Genomic DNA, 13573 nt, shown 5'->3' with positions numbered 1-13573 from the left:
GCCTTAATTAAGTTACAGCCCCAGCATTTGCCCGGTGTGAAAGTGGGAATCCACAGAATTACATCTTCAGGACTGCCGATAGTGGGGTTTGAATCCACTATCTCCTGGATGCAAGCTAACTGCTGCGCATCCCTAACCACATGGCCAGCTCGCCCGGTCGTACGGAGTGTAACAGCCTGCCTCAATATTGGCGGGAAGTAGCTGGAGAGTTAGGTAACTTTCTTCTTTAGCATGCCATTCCTCTGTTTCATAAATTTTCCGATACTACTGGTGCGTAACACACTGGTTCATCATAGCATTCGAACTATTCAATCCCTACTTTGAGGTATTGATTGGAATGAGAAGTGTGCATATTTAACGGAATAATGGCAGAGAAGTGTTCACGGCTGTCTGCGGCCTGGTCATTTCAGCTCTGGAACTTTAGACTGCTAAATCGGCAGCGTAGTACTGTTCGTTAAAAGTGAGAAAATGTACAGTTTTGCATTTGATCGAGTATTTTATGTGATAACATTGCTTTTAATCGCTACATTCTTACTGACGTTTTTGTAATGACCTATGTTGACTTCAGATAGGAAAACCACAAAGTCAGTCTTTCTGAGAATCCCGTAGCGAAGCACGGGTACATTAGTTAGTATACCTATATATTCACATTATTCACAACACAATGTTTTAGGAATCCCACATAAGCAAGCTTAGTTGTGGGCTTGTATATCATCAGGAATTTAAACATATGGCGATATATATCTCGTCTAGTGCACTGTCACTGCATGTGCTTTAAATGGAGGTTTGCAGTGACTTTTCAACGGCGCGCTTGCACTAACGGCTTGCGGAGCTGCAGCAGCCCAACTGATTAACCCATTGCCGCACTGGGAAGAAAGACTTGTATTTTGAAAGAGCCCAATGAACTTGAATAATGTAATACTCGCAGTCGATGCATAGTGTAATTTATGCAGTAGCCACGGAAAGTGACATAAGTTAGAAGCCACATGTTTTTCTTTTGCTAGTGGCTTTACGTCGTACCGACACAGATAGGTCTTATGGCGACGATGGGATAGGAAAGGGATGGGAGTTGGAAGGAAGCACCTGTGGCCTAAAGTAAGGTACAGCCCCAGCATTTGCCTGATGTGAAAATGAGAAACCACGGAAAACCATTTTCAGGGCTGCCGACAGTGGGATTCGAACCCACTATCTCCCGGATGCAAGCTCACAGCTGCGCGCTCCTAACCGCAAGACCAACTCGTCCGGTAATGCCACATGTTTACGGCTCGGACAGAATTTCGAAACAGGCATCACTTTAGTGGCTATTGCGTAAACTATTTTATTCCACACTGTGACCAATTTGCTTATTTTAAATACACCAAGCGAGATGGCCGTGCGGTTAGGGTCGTGAAGATGTGAAATTGCATTCGGGAGAGGGTGCGTTCTTCGAATCTCACGGTTGGCAGCCCTGAAGATGGTCTTTTGTGGTTTCCTATTTTTTCGACCAGGCAAATGCTGGCGCTGTATCTTTATTAAGACCACGGCCGCTACCTTCCTAATCCTAGTCCTTTCCCAACTTTCCGTCGCTGAAAACTTTCGATGTGTTAGTACCACGTTAAACAGTAGCAAAAAGATTAATTTTTGTATTAAACATAATTTTGGCAACTCTCCGCCCAAACCACCCACGTTTGACTTATGCAGTGTCCTTTTTGTTTTGTTATTTTATGTTGCTATGAAAAATACGAGAGGTGTGTATGGGGAGTTAAGGGGCTGCCTGGCCGAGGCGGTAAAGGCGTGCTCGGTTCGTCCGGAAGGACGTGGGTTCGAATCCCCGTCAGGAAATCATAAAATTTAAGAAACGAGATTTCCACTTCCGGAGGTGTATATGGCCCCGAGGTTCACTCAGCCTACACCAAAATGAGTACCAGGTTAATTCCTGGGGGCAAAGGCGGCCGGGCGTAGAGCTAACCACTCTACCCCATCACGTGCCGCGGTTAACAATGGTGGAAGCCTTTACCTTCCACTCCTCCAAGGGCCTTCATGGCCTGTACGGAGGTGTCTTTATCTTTGTACGGGGAGTTATGTGGTAAAAAAACATCATGTTATTTGAAGCAGCGGATAGTCCACTAAGCCAGGGGTTCTCAAAGTTTTTCTGTCGCGCCCTCCTTCTGAAACATAAAATACCTAGCCCCTCCCCATTCTTCTTTCCTTTCATAGCGCTTCTCATAGGTTACTTCACACATAAACGGATCACGAGATCTACAACATTTCCTTCTGTCTAATTACTGCAACTACCAGTTACAAAGTTACAATAACAATAATATTGATATTATTAATCTTATAAAATAAATAAAGTTGTAGGGGGTCCGCTGTCTGTAATTTCATTTGTTTTGCCAATTTTTCGGATATTTATCCGTTTTAGGTCAACTCAAGACCGAATCGGTGGTTTTTACTTTTCGTGTCTGTTTTGTCTGTTTGTTTGTTCCACCATCACGGCAAAACGGCTGGATAGATTTCAACCAAACTTCATATTTGGAGTATACTCACCCCCAGGAAGGTTTCTATATGCATTTCATTTTAAAATCTTTGATTAGACGGGGATTTATAGGAAAACCAGAACGGTTTTCCTCCATTTTCTCTTATACTATTGATTTCCTGTAAACTCCGTGGGCCGTATGTGAAACGTCTCTTCATTATAAACAACTTTGGTTGTGTTCATAATTTACCTTACTGTTCAAATGACGGAGAAATTTACTATTTTCTGCGGGTATCATGGTCTGCGTGTGTGACCGACAGACCGACAACGAACCTACAGGTTACCACGCAACGTCTCTGACTGCTTGCCAGCAGGGAAGTAACGTATTGCCATTTTCCTCATCATACCTTTAAATTCATGGTTGTTCCTTGGGTAGAAGGCAAGAGAGGGCGTCAATCGGCCATTCTGCGGGATATTGGCGGAATATCGTTGGAGTTTATAACCGTCCTCGAATAGCGTAAGTAATAACACCATTAATCATCTTATCTGTTGACCTAAGAATGCCTGCGCCTAAATTTCTCCTCTGTTACCTCTTTCTTATATCCATACCTCACACCAGCATAATTTATTGAGGGGCATTTGATTTTCCAATACATTCACTTGGTATTTACATATTTGTCGACATCCGGCTGTCCTCAGTTTTAATCCATTTTCTGTTAATTTCAACTTTCTTTACTGAATGATTTTCTTCCTTAATTACACCGTATGTATGCGAGTGCTAATCCCGAAAGCTTGACACTCTTTCCTTTGAGGAAATATTCTAAGCTATGCAAATGTATAACTTTCGGCCCCGGAAAATATCGAAATATGGATGCAATTTTAACGACGGTGCACACCTTCGTTTCGGGATAATCGGTGGCTAATCTGTAAGTCTTATCACAAATCAGAAAGCAAAATCGCCTTTCAATTTGGAGAGATCTACAACTTTGGTCCTATGACTTTTTATCGTATTTCTATTCCTTATACGTTAAATAGAGCTGTATTTCTCGATTTCAAGTTAATTTTGTATTTTTACACGTATATGTTAACATTAATTTGGCACACTTATAGGAAAGATATAATCATGATATTCGGCACGCACATTGGCATGACCAGTGGCAATGTGATAGCCAAATTTTATGATTCTATTTGTCACATGAGTATCACAAATATAAAGTAGTATGCGAAAACTGTACAAAATTTCACACCCAATGATTGTAACTCAATCTAACCCATTAATATAGGAGATACGAGAAGATGTCATGGGACCAACCATGTAGAACACTGAAAGAGGCGTCTGATGGTGAGGTCCGTTTGCAGATATGTCGCAGAGTTTCAAAGCAGTAACTCTCGAAATAAAGGTCTGCACTTCTAGAGTGTGTCTGTACATTGACTATTTTGACGACATTTCTGTACAGTTATCCGTTTCAGGTGTAATAATGACCATCTGCATATTTTTAGCTTTGGTGTCTGTTTTTCTGTTTGTCTGTTTGTCTGTTTGTCTGTTTGTGTATAGCTTGGAAACTACTGGATATATTTCCACAAAAATTCATATTTGGAATCCAGCTGTCCTTGGGTAGGTTTCAGGGTAAATATTGTTTCTAAATCCATGAAATGACTGGGGGGTTTATACGAAACCGAAACCGTGATTTTGCACTCCCACAAAATATACACAACCAAACTTAATAGAAATCTACCTGCCTTAATGGAAATTAATTTTTAAAACTTTTTTCTCATGTGCATCATTTCGGTAAGAGGATTTATAAGGGAGATATCATTAACCGGACTTAACTTAAGAACGGGCGCGTGTTGAGCGTATTTCTTACAACTTGAAAACTATTGAAGATATTTGAACCAAACTTTATATTTAGCATCCACCTTTCCAAAGGTAGATTTTAAAGGTCAATAACTGGCGGTTTATAGGGAACCGAAATGGTGAATTTACTCTTCCACAATATATACAGTACATGACCAACCTGACTGGAAATCGACCAAATTTGATGGAAATCCATTTCTAATTTTTTTCATGTGTATTGTTTCGTCAGAAAGATTAATAAGGGAGATATCATGAATGGTCGGTTTTGCAGGGTAAGTCTAGCAGACATAGATCAAAAGGTGTTGTACGTGGAGCAGATTCCTTATCTATCTATACAAGTAAAATCTTAACGATGTGTGCCTGTACATTGACTATTTTGGCGAAATGTTCGCATAGCTACGCGTTTAAGGGGTAATAGTAACAACCATCTGCATAATTTTTTGGTTTAGTTTCCTGAAAGTCCAAATTTTAACCCTCCTCGCCCAAAATCCACATTGCGGCATAATCTGCCAGACGAACAAGAAATAAGGAAGGCCTACCATTGTAGTGAATAATTCACTTCTCGATTTGACTTGCAGAAGGCAAGGGAGCATGCACTGTTGTTTAAAAGTCCCCTACCCGCTTGTGTTTGGCTGTAGGCAAGGGTACCCGCCCTTATAAACAAATGTATCCATCTAAAATGTGACTGGTATTAGGCATAGTGGCCTGCTATTTTGATGGAAACTCACCAGCTTGGTGTGACTGGTAGGAAGCTGGCTGGCTGTAGGAAAAGGGGCCTGTCATTATAATTATAACTGCACAACTCAATTTCGACTGGTAGTAGGGAAGTTGCAAAACATTCTAATGAAAACTGTAATTTGTCTGGAACTAGGAAAGGGGGCCTGCCATTGTAACGAAAACTCCCAAATCGATTGTGACCGCGCAGTAGGCGATGGGGCCTGCAATTATAATGTAAACTTCCCAACTCGATTGTGAATGGCAGTAGGCAAGTGAGCCTGTCGTTATCATAACAAATCCGTAACAAGCACTTTACATTGGAAACACCGTATTGGGAACCTCCCTATGCTGTTTCTCGGATAACTCTAAGAGACATGCCATTTTAAAACAATCTTATTTACTGTATGTACAGTATTTACTTCGATATTCGAATACAATGTAGAATACCGTAGCAAAGCACGGGTACATTTGCTAGTATAATATAAGCACAATTTACTATTCTTGGGGCACGTTGAGTTAACGAACTTTTTAAAATACATTCATGCTTTTGTTGTCCAAGATGTTGAAAGTTAACTATTATTACTTATAAAAATCAACGGCTGCATATGCAGTCCCTGGAATTGAATAGATTTTGTTAATTTCACTAATTATCTCTTTAACTGTGTTGCCTTTAGTTAAGGTAGAATTCTTTTCATATTTGAAAGCTCGTGACTTATAAATGACACTAGAAATAATATATACAATTTTCAGTATTTAATTGTGAATTTGAAAAATGTTATGTTTGATGTCTTGACCCAAAAAGAAGAGTAAAACCGGAAAATAAAAATGTACATGGTTCAGAATTTGGTAATTCTCTGACACTTATTGGGTTAGTGTGATGGGTGAGCTTGAATTTGTGATGAAAGTAGATCTAGTCTTGGTTGGATATTTGAAACAGTAACCTGCAGATCCCCTTCTAGGGGAGTCTCGCCACTCATCGCTGGTTCAGAGGAAGTCCATCCCTGCTGATGTCCCTTTCGTTGATGAAACTGTTCCCGTCTACAAAGAGAGATCCGGAACTTCCGGCCATCCACTGAAGCTCTTCGTTCAATCGGCCAATCTTCTTCCATGATACATCTGGTCTCCTTAGTATACCCCTAATTACTACATTTGCCTTCGGGACTTTCTTTTCTGCTAGTAAGAGCTTCTCCAAACGTCTATACTTCGCTTTGCCTGCATCATTATTATGTCTTCTGTTGAACGCTCTCCCTAGTCTTACGTTTAAGCTTCTTAATAATCGCGGTGTAATACGGTGGGTCTGAATTTTCCCTAATTATAATTTTGAGAACGAATTTATTCAGTCCCTTATGTAAAATGGTTTTGAAATTCTCCCAAATGTCGTCCATCCCCTTGCCCTCCTTTAACCAATTAGTATAGCAGAACCTCAAAAATCCTTGAAAACCTACGGAGTCTTCCCTCGCATAGAAATTCCCACATGCCTCGAATTACAAGTTTCCCAAGAGAGGTCGAGTACCACTGCACTGTGGACACTCTGAATTACGTCACAAGATATAACTATGTCCTCCGGCCTGACTAGAAAAACATCTAAAAGTGCTTGTTTACGTGTGTTCTTTGTAACGACTTGGGAAAAGCTATTATTCCACACTAATAAGTCAACTGATTCCTGCGATAGGCCCCCCCGTAGTTGACGGTAGGTGTAGATCCCCTCCAATAATAGTTCTTTCCCCGTAGCTTATATTTGTACATGTCAATTCTAAAAGACGAGCGATAGTGTTTAAACCTGATTTCGGCGGGCGATAAGCTTCAATAATGACTATATTTTGTTTATTGGGTGCATTATTTACCTCCACCCCAATTATTTCGCAGTCATCGAGAAGACATTTTAACGTACAGCTTAGCTCTGAGCTAATACAAATGAAAATTGCCTCTCCTTTCGATTCTCTATCCCGTCTAAACGTTAGAAATTTTGACCTGAATATTTCTGAGTTATATATATTACCGATAACCAACTTTCCGTTCCCACAATAAATATTACATCAGGGTCACTCTTATCACCTAAATTTTCGAATTTTACGATTTTATTACCAATACTTCCACAGTTTATCTGTAACAATCTAAGTAACTTACCCGATCCAGTAGCACTGCCTCTCACAATGTCCTGTTGTTGTAGCTGCATCGATCTGCTCCCGTCGTGGATCGTCACTTGGCTGCCCGTTCCATTTGGGTGGAAAAGGACTCGGTAACCCGCGAAAAGAGTTCACCTAGTCTCAGCACTCCTCGCTGGTTCAGGTCAAGTCCATCCCTGCTGAAGACCCTGTTGTCGATCCAAGGTGTGATCCGGAACTTTCGGCCACCCACTGAAGCTCTTCGCTCAATCGGCCAATCTTCTTCTATTATATATCTGGTCTCCTTAGTACACCACTAATTACAATATTTGCCTTCGGGAACTTTTTCTTAGTCGAGTTCACTAGATCAAAAATGTCCGCCATTATATATTCAGTCCGTTGCCTTTTTCCATCAGTAGTTCCTACGTGGAGAATTACTACTTCCTCATTCCCCCCGCATTAATCCTCTATTTCCCTGTTCAACTGTTCCGCTCGAACTCCCGGCATACACATCACTTTCACTGTCCTATTTCCCTGTCCTACATGCCGCACGATTTAATCGCTTATCACCACACAATTTACAGGTTTTTATATTCTCCACAGATGAATGAGTGCCTACTTTTCTGATATACACTTCTTGTAATCTTAACTTCTTTTGTAGCTCCGCAATTATGAGATTTGTTTCATTTTATTTCCCGTTGTAGTTCGTCAATTTTTGCTTTGTCGCTAGTCACATTCCCATTCTTGAAACACACACTTGAAATGAAACCACATTCCTCACGTATCACACTTAGCACTAGATCTTAAGTTCCTCTTTCTTTCTTTCTTTCTTTCTTAAACAGTTTACCCTCCAAGGTTGGTTTTTCCCTCGGACTCAGCAAGGGATCCCACATCTACCGCCTCAAGGGCAGTGTCCTGGAGCTTCAGATTCTGGGTCGGGGATACAACTGCGGAGGATGACCAGTGCCTCCCCCAGGCAGCCTCACCTGCTATGCTGAACAGGGACCTTGGTGGGGGATGGGAGGATTGGAAGGGATAGACAAGGAAGAGGGAAGGATGCGGCCGTGGCCTTAAATTAGGTACCATCCCAACATTTGCCTGGATAAGAAGTGGGAAACCACGGAAAACCACTTTCAGGATGGCTGACGTGGGAATCGAACACACCTCTACTCAGTTTATCTCCCTAGGCTGAGTGGACCCCGTTCCAGCCCTCGTACCACTTTTTCAAATTTCGTGACAGAGCTGGGAATCGAACCCGTGCCTCCGGGGGTGGCAGCTAATCACACTAAACACTACACCTCTTACAAAGTTCCTCTTACAAAATGAATTCAATTCAATTTGAAGAATTCTTTCCATAACAACGAGCAGTTCCTTGAGAATGTAATTTCTAACTAGCGTTCGAAAATTACAGCGCCCCCGGGTGGGCTCGAACCACCAACCTTTCGGTTAACAGCCGAACGCGCTAGCCGATTGCGCCACGAAGGTTTGTAGTGGAGGTGGAACAGGAAAGGGCTAGGAGTGGGAAGGAAGCTGTCGTGGATTTAATTAATGCACAGTCCTAGCATTTGCCTGATGTGAAAATGGGAAACCACGGAAATTCACCTTCAAGGCGGCCGACAGTGGGGAAATAATAAATCGTCCGTCCTCAAATGAAGGTCACCATTCGGATCGGGAATACAGTCAGGCTACAATTTGAATAGAATTTAAAAACAACAAAAAGTGGAAATTTATAAATTGTTAATGTTGTTATTGTCTTATCTTTATCCGGACGGTGGGGAAGAATGTTAATCACGTTCTCAGATATACATGGGAATGGAGAGTCCCTCAGAATTTGTGCTTCCATTTTTTTTCTATTTCGCAGAATGGAACTTTCAAAATTTTTGTAGTAAGGTCTTCTCTTGTCTTATCTTAATCTGTTTACCCTCCAGGGTTGGCTTTTCCCGCGGACTCAGCGAGGGATCCCACCTCTACCGCCTCAAGGGCAGTGTCCTGGAGTTTCAGACTTTGGGTCGGGGGATGAAACTGGGGAGAATGACCAGTACCTCGCCCAGGCGGCCTCACCTGCTATACTGAACAGGGGCCTTGTGGAGGGATGGGAAGATTAGATGGGGCAGGCAAGGAAGAGGGAAGGAAGCGGCCGTGGCCTTAAGTGAGGTACCATCCCGGCATTTGCCTGGAGGAGTAGGAAACCACGGAAAACAACTTCCAGGGTGGCTGAGGTGGGAATCGAACCCACCTCTACTCAGTTGACCTCCCGATGCTGAGTGGACCCCGTCCATCCCTCGTACCACTTTTCAAATTTCGTGGCAGAGCCGGGAATCGAACCCGGACCTCCGAGGGTGGCAGCTAATCACGCTAACCACTACACCACAGAGGCGGTTGTAGTAAGGTCGATAGGTATTTTGTACTTTACTGACAGGTGAGGCAAACACTGTACATAAATAGCTTGCTTTCCTAGGTCCACATCCCGAGCCTGATTCGAGTCTCTTTCAAAGCTAATGGTGGGATTTACGACCATTGCTTTACTGTCTTCTCTGCTGATGGCTATGCTGCCCTCCGATTAGAGTCATCGGCAGAGATGCTGTGAACCTCCTCGTGCACCTCCCATCCACGCTGTCTCAAGGGTTGAGCAATCGACATTTTTACAGGGTGGTGGTGATGGTTGTTCATTAGCTCAGTGCTCCGGCAGAATCCCAGCATTACACCTCTGTACTCACGAGAAGTTCTTACTTCGAAGGTTTGCTTGTGTGTAAAACCCTTGTGGCCCAGTTTTAAAGCCTTTATTGAACAATCTAACAGCAGTAATTAGATGGCGTATGCTATTTATGTGGCATAGTTTATACGATAATTCGAAAACCGTTCTTTCTTCAATTTTGATGTAAGGAGATGTACAAAATGGTGAATTGGAAGGTATACAATAGGTCCTAACATATCACGTCTTCTATGGTATCACTATCGACCTTTTCTATCAAAAGAAAATGACCTCTTTCACCAATCAGACACGCAGTTCTCCAGCGGCAATTCTCATTCTTATGAACTACCATATATTCCCCATATTTACCCATCACCATCTGACATTCTTCAGTTCTGTTTCCTATTCTTGCACCGAAATTACCTATTCACACTATCGTATTCTTGCTGCTGACTCTGACTACGATGTCACTCAGTTCCATAAAGCTTGGTTCCTCTACTCCTTCAAATCGTGAATATACTTTGACAATTCTCGTCCTAATTTACCCAACCGCTAAATTTATCCAAATCATTTGTTGAGTTAGGTACCTAACCGAAATTATGCGTTCTGTGCTTTTCGCTGGTGAACAGTCCCATTCCACACTCTGCCGTTCCCCTAATAATCTGCTGTTACCCAAACAAACACAGGCGCAACCTTGTTGTTAATTCAGTCAGTTCTATATTACGGTATTCCTTCTCTATGCCCCGTTAATATTGATAGCAATCCGTCGAATTCCATTTCGTTCGCCAACTTGTCTTTAAGGAGTCCTCGCCCTTTCTAATGGAAGTTGGTCCGAGACTTGCTTCTCCTCCAACTGTTTGGAGACTACCGGTGAATTTGTACAGTCCTAGACGCCTGAGCACAGGGGGGACCACGACTCAAGATAAATTGTCTGAGACGCCCATTTCTAATCCATGACAACAGCTATACGAACTCTCAGTGTCACTCATTAGACTACTCAGCGGCTGCCCATGGTTCACTAACAAGGACGCGAATACAATAACTAACACCATCATCCATAAAGGAATTTAATGCATTTTAAATATAATTTTAAACATCTAAATTACTCAACTTTATGGTGATTTGTTCTTATCCTTTCTAGTAATGGAGTTTCTATAAATGTTTCGTGCTTCTAATTATCATTCAATATATAAGGCGTGATAAAATAGTTCCCGTTTGAGGGCGTTAGTGCAGCGGACATGCAACGTAGCGCGACTCCGATGCGGGTATATAAGCACGGAGATGTAGGCAAAGGGGTCTGGCAGTCGTGTCGTGCGGAGGTGCGTCCACATGAACTATGGTGATGTTACTACCAAATGCGTCCAAACAGGACCAGCGTGCTGTTATTCTGTTCTTGGCTGCCGAAGGAATAACATCGGTGGACTTCTATCGGAGAATGGACTGTGTATGGGGCAGTGTGTTTGTCGAAAACCACCGTTGTGGAATGATGCATCAAATTACGCGCGGGTCGCGTTTCGACACAAGACGCCGGTCGATGTGGGAGGCCAGCCTCATGAATTACGGACAGCAACACGCGGGTGGTGGATGAGGCCCTGTAGTCTTGATCTCCCCCGCTCCCCCCCCCCCCATGCGATTATCACACATTCGGCCCCCTCAAAAAGGCCGTGAAGGCTGGACGCTTCCTCTCGGACGAGGATGTGCAGCAGGTTGTTACGGACTTCATCACGTAGCAGGACGCGGTGTTTTACCACACAATTTTGCCTGACTGGCATCCCGATTTAGAACTGTACGGCCGTCAAACGGATGATCGCCCCTTATATTAATCGTTTGCTCTTCTTGTATTTTTCATCATCATCATCTGTTTACCCTCCAGGTTCGGTTTTTCCCTCGGACTTAGCGAGGGATCCCACCTCTACCACCTCAAGGGCAGTGTGTCCTGGAGCTTCAGACTCCTGATCGGGGGATACAACTGGGGAGTATGACCAGTACCTCGCCCAGACGGCCTCACCTGCTATGCTGAACAGGGGCCTTGTGGAGGGATGGGAAGATTGGAAGGGATAGACAAGCAAGAGGGAAGGAAGCGGCCGTGGCCTAATGTTAGGTACCATCCCGGCATTCGCCTGGAGGAGAAGTGGGAAACCACGGAAAACCACCTCCAGGATGGCTGAGGTGGGAATCGAACCCACCTCTACTCAGTTGACCTCCCGAGGCTGAGTGGACCCCTTTCCAGCCCTCCTACCACTTTTCAAATTTCGTGGCAGAGCCGGGAATCGAACCCGGGCCTCCGGGGGTGGCAGCTAATCACGCTAACCACTACACCACAGAGGCGGACGTATTTTTAATGTATATTTTATGCTAAAATATTCGAAATATCCTGTTAAAATGTAATAACTTAATGAAATTGTGATAACAATAATGTCGTCGTGAGTCCAGGCGACCGGCGATTATGGTAATAACGACGAGTGGCCTCCGAAGAGGCTTGGTGCAGGTCGTTGAAGCTGACGCTGTATAGGCGACTGCGCGCACATGAGGATGGGGCCCTGCCTGTGATGAATTCTAATGATGAAGACGGCACACACACCCAGCCCCCAAACAATCGGAATGAACCAATGAAGGTTGAAATATCCGACCCGGCAGGAAATCGAACCCGGGACCCTCTGGACCAAGGGCCAACAGCTAACCATTTAGCCGTGGAGCCGGGCGGCGATTATGGTGAAAGCAGAATTAAATGTATTAAAAATACATGAATAGCCGTCACTGAAAAGTCAGTATTTACTCTCCACTTTTATTCCTCTCAACTAACGTTCCACAACTGCTAAAAAAGCAAAGCAAACTCCCCTCCGTACAGGCCATGAAGGCCCTTGGAGGAGTGGAAGGTAAAGGATTCCACCATTGTTAACCTCGGCACGTGATGGGGTGGAGTGGTTAGCTTTACGCCCAGCCGCCTTTGCTCCCAAGAATTAACCTGGTACTCATCTTTAGTGTAGGCTGAGTGAACCTCAGGGCCATATGCACCTTCGGAAGTGGAAATCTTGTTTCTTAAATTTTTACGACTTCCTGACGGGGATTCGAACCCACGTCGTTCCGGGCGAACCGAGCACGCCTTTACCTCCACGACCAGGCAGCCCCTTTCACAACAGATACATAACTTAAAAACACTGTGTAGTGCGTTCTTCTGAAGCAAGTTGCTGACGGCGACTGCTTTGTAACTATTCCACTGGTACAGTTTAATATTTTCCATCCATCCACAGGGATTGTAAGTGAATGTATAAACTATGTATGATATACTCTAACTTGGGTAAGATTAGTATGTGTCTACCGAGCTCGATAGCTGCAGTCGCTTAAGTGCGGCCAGTATCCAGTATTCGGGAGATAGTAGGTTCGAACCTCACTGTCGGCAGCCCTGAAAATGATTTTACGTGGTTTTCGATTTTCACACCAGACAAATGCTGGGGTGTACCTTAATTAAGGCCACGGCCGCTTCCTTCCCGCTCCTAGCCCTTTCCTGTCCCATCGTCGCCGTAAGACCTACCTGTGTCCGTGCGACGTAAAACAACTAGCAAAAAAAAAAAAAAAAAATATTTGTCTAGCCATCGCAAAATTCATGTTCCTACGGGAAAGAAGCGTTGTTTTGTAAAGTAGAGTGGAAACAGTAAAATATGTGTATTTCCAGAGAGGACGATCTTCTAACGTCTGGATCAGCTCACATTCGGATGCAAATACTGTGGAGCAGTTCTACGATATGAAAC

At 43.5% G+C, this 13573-nt stretch overlaps 1 non-coding gene across 1 annotated transcript; it reads right to left on the bottom strand.

Annotated features, from left to right (window-relative positions):
• Positions 1-8543: 8543 nt before the first annotated feature.
• Positions 8544-8617, bottom strand: TRNAN-GUU (transfer RNA asparagine (anticodon GUU)). The gene has a single exon. It is a non-coding gene; the product is annotated as a tRNA-Asn (tRNA).
• Between the last annotated feature and the right edge of the window lie 4956 nt (positions 8618-13573).

This window comes from Anabrus simplex, chromosome 3, assembly GCF_040414725.1.
Source record: "Anabrus simplex isolate iqAnaSimp1 chromosome 3, ASM4041472v1, whole genome shotgun sequence".
NCBI classification, from domain to species: domain Eukaryota; kingdom Metazoa; phylum Arthropoda; class Insecta; order Orthoptera; family Tettigoniidae; genus Anabrus; species Anabrus simplex.
Note: the sequence above shows the minus strand (reverse complement) of the source record. Positions and strands in the feature narration are given on the sequence as shown.